Source organism: Tigriopus californicus, chromosome 12 (assembly GCF_007210705.1).
Source record: "Tigriopus californicus strain San Diego chromosome 12, Tcal_SD_v2.1, whole genome shotgun sequence".
NCBI classification, from domain to species: domain Eukaryota; kingdom Metazoa; phylum Arthropoda; class Copepoda; order Harpacticoida; family Harpacticidae; genus Tigriopus; species Tigriopus californicus.
In genome coordinates this window covers 17836500-17846150 of record NC_081451.1, presented here as the reverse complement: position 1 = coordinate 17846150, position 9651 = coordinate 17836500, and the positions used below count along the sequence as shown (strand labels likewise).

The 9651-nt window shown below is 42.3% G+C and overlaps 1 long non-coding RNA gene across 1 annotated transcript; it reads right to left on the bottom strand.

Annotated features, from left to right (window-relative positions):
• Positions 1-7941: 7941 nt before the first annotated feature.
• On the bottom strand, positions 7942-8685 carry LOC131891547 (uncharacterized). The gene is made up of 2 exons (XR_009374417.1): positions 8528-8685; positions 7942-8399 (listed from the first exon to the last, which is right to left on the bottom strand). It is a non-coding gene; the product is annotated as an uncharacterized LOC131891547 (long non-coding RNA).
• Between the last annotated feature and the right edge of the window lie 966 nt (positions 8686-9651).

Below are 9651 nucleotides of genomic sequence, written 5' to 3'. Positions count from 1 at the left end.
ACCACCAAGAGGAGATCCTGCTGGTCGGCTGGAGTCCGTAAGATCGTGGATGATATCTCATCTGTGCCAATTCTTACAAGGATTTAGCGCAGAAAACTGAGGCTGTGTTGAAGAGATGCGAGGAAAACAACAATCACTCTTTCCAGGACCAAGGCTCAGATTGGTTCACCCGTGAAGTTCGCTGGATATGTCATTGCGTCATGACGGTGTGCGTCCGGACCCAGCCAAGGTGGCAAGCAACTATTTCTAAATTCCCGCGCTCCCACCAAACCTCACAGAAATTGGCGATCATCCTTGGGCTTGACCATCAGTTGGGTCAGTTTGTACCCGATCTGGCCCATGCATCTCAACCTCTTCAGGAGCCTGCTGAAGAAGGAAATGATATTTCAATGGTTACCGGATCATCAAGTTTCGTTTGATGCGGTAAAATCAAATACTCGCCAATCCCAAAGGTGGTCCAGTCCTGGGTCATTTCGATCCTTCATTGCCCACCTTCCTTCTCACTGACGCTTCTCGCTTGAAGGGCTGGGATACGCTCTTCTACAAACGCATGCCAACGGCCAATCCAAATTAATTCAATGTGGATCACGCTACCTGATCGTGCTGAAACTCGGTATGCCGTTTGTGAGATTGAAGCACTGGCTGTTCAGTGGCCGTGCAAAAGTGCCGCATTTCTATCTCCTGGGTATGCACTTTACGGTGATAACAGATCATAGGCCTCTTCTCGAGAATTTTCAAGGGTTCCAACCTGGCCTCCATGGATAATCCTCGTCTTCAACGGATACTTATCAAAACTGTCAGGATACACCTTCGATATCCAGTGGACGCCAGGCCAGAGCCATCACATTGCCGATTCGCTATCCCAATATCCGCTCTTTGATGACCCGAATCTCCTGAAGACGACGTCAATTGGGTGACCATTAAACCTCACCACTGTCCAAGCTAACGCCCATCCCGATTGAGCATTGACTCGATTTCAAAAAGTGCAAAAAGAGGATATACAATTATCAAGCGGTGGTCTCTACTCTTCTATCTGGTCAATCTCCCAAATCCTTGCCGCCAATCTCGCCGCGTCCAAATTATATATTCAAAGCAGTGGGATGATTTGTCTTTTGACGAAACCACGGGTCTGCTTATCCTCCAAGGAACCGCATTGTCCCGCCGCCAGCTTCTCGTCCATCCATTTTACGTGGTCTGCATGCCTCCATCAAGGCATTCGCGCACTCGTTGCCTGGCTCACCATCCCTATTTTTGGCCGGGCATGAATAATGACATTGATCAGGTCGTGAGTTCATGCTCAACTTGCTCCAATCCACGGCCTCTCGACCCTTTGAGGCCATTTCTGAGGACAATTTTCGAGAGCGCTCGGGCTCATTACCTGATCATGGCGGACCGATTTTCGGGCTGGCCGTGCGTGGCCCGTTTATCACGGATGGACACCCAGGCGGTCATCGATATCCTACTAGATTTAGTCTGTGGATTATGGGATCCCGCAACGATACGATCTGATGGTGGTCCTCAATTTCGCTCTCAATTCGCGGAATTTTGCCATCATCATCACATTACTCACGAGCTAGCATCCGCCTATCATCCGGTCTCCAATGGACACGCCGAATCCACCGTCAAATCCATGAAAATTCTCCTTCAGAAGCATGGCCATGATTGGCGCTCCTTTCGTGGATCCCTCCTGGATTGGCGGAATGTTCCCCGTGCCGACGGCCTCAGCCCGGCTCAGTGGCTTTTCAACCGTCGACTCCGCACCCGTTCCACGCGGCCATGGCCAACTCTACGAGCGGCTCTCGGAGCAGGATTGGCTAGCGGCCCTGGAAAAGCGGAGGGGAGAGGCGGATAAGGTCAAGGCTCACTTTGATGCCACAGCGCTCACCCAAGATCGATCGACCCAGGTTGACGCCTCAAAGTAGGGTTCTCGTCCAGAACCCTCGGACCAAGAAATGGTATCGTTCGGCCTTGATCCTCAGAACTCGACCCAATGGACTATCCTAAGAAATCTTGATGGATGGCCGTACATTTATTCGGAACCGATGTCATCTTCGTCCCCATCCCACCAAATCATCCCATCAACCAGACGCCTGGGAGGACACACCGATAAATGGCGACCCTGACGCTCCAGCGCCCATTCTTCGGCGTGCTACCAGATCCCGACCGAAAAAACCGTCCGCTTTAGAGCATCATGACTATTACTTTTAAAATTATTTATTCTATGCCGCCATCTTGGGGGAGATGATAAGTCATGATCTAGCCATCCATTGCAATAGTTGATATCTCTCTACTCTGGCTCCCTCTAGTAACTCCCTGCTGTTCTAGACACTTCTTTCTTTACCCTTCTACCTATCCACTACTACTCTTCCAATATAAAGAATAAATAAAAGTGTCACAGACAGAGTTTCAAGCCTTGCGACATGTCTACAAAGCGACTTAAGTAAGGAAAGGGACAAACAAACTACCCCGTGATGCTTTTTTCTGATTAGTTTTGGTAATGAGAATTCCATCGATGATTCCGTTCAATGAAATGCTTCAAAAAGATGGAGCATTCCAGTTTTTCCGTGGAATTTTAGTGTTTCTAATGAAAAGTACACGATAGAAATCGTCAAAGCCTGATCAATCCAGGTTTTAAACAGGCTAGTTTGAAAAGAGCCTAGCCCCGCTTTTGGAACAAAAAAAAGGCATCAGTTCCAAGTTTTTTTGGGAAAAAACATCCCGTTCTCAGTTTCACTTCCAGTTGCAAACACTAAGTGTGGGTAATCGTGGCTTTGAATTTAAAAGAAATATTTATTTACCTTGTCCCCAAACCCTCAACACTTAAAACTATCCAAAATATCAATATTTTTCAAGTGTGTCTTCATTTCATCGTTTTTTGTTGTGTGCTCTGTTATTTCCGCCAATCGTCACATAGATTTTTCTCGGTTTCCTCTTTTTTTTCCTCAACAAATCTCAGTTCTAGTCAAGGACACTAAAGCATTACCCATCAATTAATAAAATGACTCTTGATAATTTACTATCTATGTGTGGTTTTGAGCCAATTTTACGCAATATTTCACCAATTTCAATCGAAAAACAATTTGATTGTTTTTGATTAATTTGATGGTCATTATTCTTCCGACTTTCAAGATTAATTTAGAAATATTTAGTATATGGATGGAGTTGTATATCAAGGAGATCATTATTCAATTAAAAACACCTTAATGTACTATGCAGTACGGATAATCTTGTTTTATTCATACTGGAGTTAATGTCTTGATTCAACGAATGGCCTAAGTTGGCGGTGAGGGGAAATCCGTGTCGTTTCCTCTCTTTAGAGTCCCTGTTCTAGCTTACGGCAAGGAGGACTGTACCATGGAGAGGGAGTGAGCGTGAGCGCTAGACAACGAAAGGGCAGTTTGTTTGGAACAGAACTAGACTCGCAACTAATCCTCTCATTTATATCCGCCACCAAAATCATTTCTTTTAACTTTGCATGATCATTGCTAGATATTTGAGTTGAATGGCCGCACATTTTGTGCCACTTGCTTCATTTTGATCTGCAGTGTCAAAAACATTTGGATGTAACTAAGTTTACTCATATCCAAAGGAATAATATGATAAACGAAGACACCACTTCAGTTCGCACCATATAATCTGACCAAAACATGAAATAATAAAGAGTCCATAAACCAATGTCCACAAATATTCAACCAATATATCAATGCATATTAGAACTGAGATTGGAGTTTGTGTATTTTTATTGACCCTGGGCTGGATTTGGAGCTTGTAGACCTTAGTTTATTGTTCTTGTTGGCGTGCATTGCCAAGTTCTGTTCAGCAGCAAAGTTTTTGCCAAAAAAATCAAAAAAACATTCATTTTGCAATTTCTTCGCAAAGTACACTAAAGGGGTGCCAAATGCTGCAACAAGCATCCAAAATGGGAGCTGTTTCGGGGTAGTTCTTAAGGATGAGGCAAAAGCATTTGGCGAACACTTCCTTGGGGCGAGGCACTTCTAACATGAACGCCTTGCTGTCAGTTCTGGACATAATTTCAGAAAACATTCCCCAAGTATGAATACATGTCAAGTAAACCAAGTCCGTGGGTTTTGACAATCCACCCCAATTGATTTGTTCCATCAAGTTATCACGAGTAGCGTTGGCTGATGATGTTTCCCCCTCATTAAATTTGGGAATTAACGGGGTCTTTCCTTGAGAAATTAGGTTTGAGCATTGGGCACATGTAGTTCTACGACTGAACGATCGGACAAGATATCCCGCAACGTAGAAAACAATGTTGTCATATTCAATGCACTCCAAATGACTGATTGGGCGAAACTCCAGCATGGATTCTAGCACAATGGCGGCGCTTTGGATGGTCTTGTTTTCGGACGCTGATATAGGACCGAATACTTTTTTAATGTCACCAAATTCATCTTGCTGAATTTCACTAGGGATTGAACTTTAATAAATTTATCCGATTCCAGGATCTGACGGCAAAAAATAAAATAATTCCCTCCAGAAAGTTGTCGATACCACCCAAATCGTGAGATTGTCGGATTGGCATTTACCAAATATAATATATTGAATGCCAATGCCAATGCCTATTGAGCATGTCATGCACATATTCTTGCAACGATTTCGTAGACAAAAAGACAAGGCAAGCATGGTCAGAGGCGTGAGACCTGGTCGCTCTTTTCTCCTGCCTCTAGTTTTCTTAGAGTCCCAATCAGAAATCCATTGGCAAAATTTCGAAAGAAATTTAAAGTTCTGATCCTCAACTGAATAAATTGGAGTCCGAAACGGATCACTAGTTTTAATGGGGAGGATGGCACACTTGGTGTTCACAATTTTCCACCATCTACATAGTTATTACTTTCAGAAAGCTCAAGGTGTCTTTCCATGGCTTGTTCATGTTCTGAATGTAGAATTCCATGGCGTTCAAGGTCGAGTCGTCAAACACACTTTGCGCGAGCATCACGCTTGTCCTCTCAATAGACCTTGGATTCATGGCCTTCTTTGATAAGTTGTAAGCCATTTTCACGGGCTTTCCTTGCTCTAAATCAAACACCTCTCTTCAATGTTTGAACGTAGGAAGAATGGTTTTGGACAAGTCATCGAACTCTGGACAGACAAATCGTTCCAGGGACTGGAAATTGTTGTACACATTTTTGAACTCGTGCACTGGGTCAAATAGAATGAAAAGGCTCTGATGGCGTAAATGAGGGTGTGGAACACTCACCTTCAGAGCGCCACCGCACAGTTCAGTAAAGAATTTTCGATTTGGAGTTGCATTGTCAGATGATACGACAAGAACTTCGAAACCAACTTCATGAAGAGCATTCATAACATTTTCAAAACAATCATGAATCATCTTCGAGTTGAGGCTGATTACGGGATATTGTGCGACCATGTCTTGATATTGTCCAAATAACGAAGATAGGTGGAAACACAGAACTGTTTTGCACGGTTTGGAAGTAAATACTTGGTCATTATTGGATTGGAGACCAAATATTTGCCCTCCAGAGAATTCTACTTTCTGGTTGACATAAATTTCGTCAAATGCCAACAAGGTTTTCTTCTCGTGATTGGATAAGCTTTGGATATGTAAAAGCAGGTACTCTTTGACACCGTCTGTCAAACCGAATGACAAAGACAGCGAAGATGTCAGCTTTTGTAACCACAAGATACTGGGTAGTAATGTCAGGTGCCCCTCGGCTAAAATTTGCTTGTAAAGCGCAGGAGAGGTAATTTTCCACAGCGATGCACAAGCCAACATATCTACGGAAAATATGAAATCTTATAATGAATACAGCTTTCAGCTTTCTCCTAAATAATCATTTTTTTTAAATAAATTGCAGGAAACATTTATTAAGACCAAAACTTTCCCGGAGCATTAGTATAATAATTGTAAATATTCACGTTTGTGTAAGTACATAGGTTAATTACCTGGTGAATACTTGCGTATTCCTTTGGGCATAATGGCCAGGGAGAGCTGCTCAAGAAGGAATCCGATTTTCTTTTGATTGTCTGGGCTTTCAATAGTGAGGTACGACAATCTGTTCTGGAAGTCACGAACTATTCGGTCAAGGTTATTTTCCTCTTCAATGAAGTTTTCTCCAGAGTTCTTAAGTACAGCTAAAATGTTGGGGATCTCCCACAAGTATTTGAGGCGATCTCGTGTAGTCACACTCACAATAGAAGACTTGGGGAAGTTTACATTCTGGACTTGCATCTTAAACGAACGGTCTGGCAAGATTGTTAAGTGAAATAGAATGTTGATTTGTCCAGTTCCTTCCTCCTTGATGTACAGAAAAAGAGTGCAGTTTGGCTTTTTGATAACTGTTATTCCTTCTGGTAGAGTGAGGGTGGGAAGTCTTTGACTAATATCCTCCAAACTGTCGACACTTTCACGCTCAAGGAAAGCCTCACATTCAGCTTCTTCTTTTTGAGCCTGAAGTAATTGTCTAGCTCCTGAAGTAGCATGACTTGATCGCGGGATGACTTTGGTGCTGAAGAAAGATAACTTGGTAGACCAGGGCCGGGCCATTGAGTAAGAAAAGCGTCTGCTTTCAAACGACGGGTTTTCACCATTAGCTCATCTTGGTCAGGAGGAGCAGACTTCATCCTCGTTCGCTTATGAGCCTTATTCGTATCATGCGAGGAAGCCGAAAAGTCACAGTCAAGGAAATGCAAAGAACACAAATGGACATTGGATGATGGATTCTAATTCGTTCTGGGGATGGCATTAATCCATTTCACATTCATGGACGGATCGGCCGGCGGGGATTTTATGGATAGAGATCCGTGGATCTGGAGGTTCTTCTCCAACTTTTGGATGGTATCCGGACCGGACCATCCAACCTGGGGCCGCACATCTGTTCACCATGATTGTTCGGAGTCAGACGTTTGAGTCACGCGCCTTTTCGCAGGTTTGCAAAAGGTCGAATAATTTCAAAGATGTTTCACTAGGAACATCACAGTTCGAGGGAGCTCTCGTATTAGGAGAGACTAAAAAAGTTGGGACTGCACAGTGTTCAGAGAAGGTGCGAAAGGTATCTGATACTGTACGTCTACAAAAGCATCCATGAGCATTGTCCCAACCCCGGATTTAGGGTCAATTCCAGTGACCATAGAGGTATAATGTGCGTTTTGAGACCACCTTCAAGCCCTCGAGAATCCAGGCTAGTTCTAACAATGAAGTCCATTTTTATTATTACTGGGGATGACATTCCCTCCAGCGGTTGGAAAAGCCCGTAAAAAAACAAACCATAAAGAAAAGAGAGAAACTGCCAAAGCTAAGCATAATCATAAATGAGCAATAAACTGAGTGAATAAATGGCAATTCCCATTCATTCACCCACACACAAACGCCATGAACACCACATGTGCACAGCAACCAAGAGCATCAGAGGAAGTCTCACCTTGGTTCGAAATTCGTGGGAGATAAGAACACCAATAAAGATTTCCATTTTGACCAGATGGGAAGAGCATAACATACATAAGCATTATCCAAGAACATTTTGTAATGTATTGACTAAATTGGCTTTCTCAATTTTGAATAAATGACTTAACTTGTGTTGCGCAGATAGCGAATTTCCTTTCGTATTGGAGCGATCTTCAATGTATCGCCCGGCAAGAGTGGATGGGGCCCTGGTACGCCTACTAACTTTTATCGTGGCAACACGAACACCAGCACTTGCAAATATCGAATCAGCTAGCTCCTCTTCCAATTGAAGGGGTTGGCGAGCGGTTTTGGCAAACATTTCTAGGTTTATTGGAATATCCGGTAGTTTGTTTATCATTGTGATCAGTTTTTGAATTAAGAAGCATTCTGGGGAAACCACTTGTTAAGTAGCCAATCAAAACAAGTACATCAACACCATACTTGAAGTATAGGTCTACTATACTGGCTGATGTATTTTACAATTGGCCTAATATGAATCGATGTACTGCACTGCATTCAATAACAAGGGCCCGGTACATTTTTGTACCCATTGTTGGGCTGAAGGTGTTTATTCTCAAATTGAACGCAACAATATCAGACGTGCCATGACAAGTTCATTTATTCAAGTACTGTAATAGTGTAAGTCCCAAAGTCCAGAGAGTTCCACGTCCTTGGATAATTGGTTGGTTGGTTAGTTGGATGGTTGGGTGTATTGAATCTTAATGACAAACCTTGTCCGGGTCGGCTTGCAGAGGGAACATGACGATCACACGTCGAGAACGTACCCTTGTTGGGTTCTTGCAACTTTCAAAGCACCCACAAGTGTTCGACCCAAAGATCATGTACTGAGCCTTATTTTTGCGGCAAAATATTTCGCAAAACATCATGGTGAACATATAGTTATTGGGTTGCTTGCGATATGCAATTAATCTGTTGTGGGGCCTGGGACAAGCCTCGCCAAAGCGATGACAAGCTGAATATTGGAAGAGAAAAATTAAACAAGGATTAAGCAATCAAAAACCAAACTAGCTTGGGTCGACAATCATATACGGTAAATGCAAAAAATCTAAGTCTCTTGAACAAAGATAAGCTCCAACTTACGCTTACTGGCGGTCGTGCTCACAATGACCGAGCAGAAGACCAAAAAGAAGGATAGCAAGATTGTGGACTTCATTGCAGAGGGATCAATAGTTCTTTCAGGCTTCAGTGAGACTGTCAAAAGGACTGATTCTGAAGGGACTGATCATGGTCATTTAAATAAGGCAGAGCTCATGGCTAACAGATGTTCTGGCCAAGGTATTACTCAACGGCTTTTATAAACTTCTAGAAATATGGACTGGGAAAGGGTTTCCCTCCAAACCTTCCAGTTCTCTGCCACGGCAACGGTGTGGTACCATTCGAAAAAAGCAACAAACTAAGAAACTTCGATTACTTTGATACAAGGCAGAGTCATTATTAATTTGTTGACTTTTGAGAGGGTTGGTTTCAAATTGACATTGCCAAATACTTTTGCAGCTAACTATGTATAAGAAAAAGTTGAATTTGATGGATTAACTTTTATAAAAATTTGACCACATCTCCCGATTTCTTTAAGTATTTAATTTAATTGTCCCCAAATTTTGCCAAGTTCGCTACTTAGATACTGTTTTACATACCTATACATTGGTCTATGAGGGTCAGGTAACGAAAAAGCTGACATCTTCCAGCACGAATAATTTAGTTATTAACTGATTTGAATGTCTTGCAAGAGCACTTGAACTCAGTACTTATTTGGGAACTCTCAGGAGATCTTGTTGGGTTCAAAATATGAATCTTCAATTAATCATAATAAAATATTTGTCTGCTGACGCCTTGAATGACGGACGTGCATTTTTACTCCTTCGACTTGAAAATTAGTTTTCAGATATTTTAAATTGATTATTGGTGAAACTAGTAAAGGCACCAGGAAAAGATGATGGAAGGCTATTGCTCTTAAAAATGAAATCCTAATGACCTATGTTAAACACTAAATAAAATGAAAGATAGAGAAATAGGAGATGATAGGAGTATTCGCCAAAGAATTTTATTACACATAAAGTTTAGATAAAAATGGTTTTCATTGGAGGGGATTGCATATTTGCAAGCCGGCAGTAAATTGAAGTCTAAAAAGTTCACTTTTGAACAAAGGTAGTCTTAAGCAAAGTGTTAGGTCCAGCGGCAAAAAATCCACAATTTTACATTGCGAA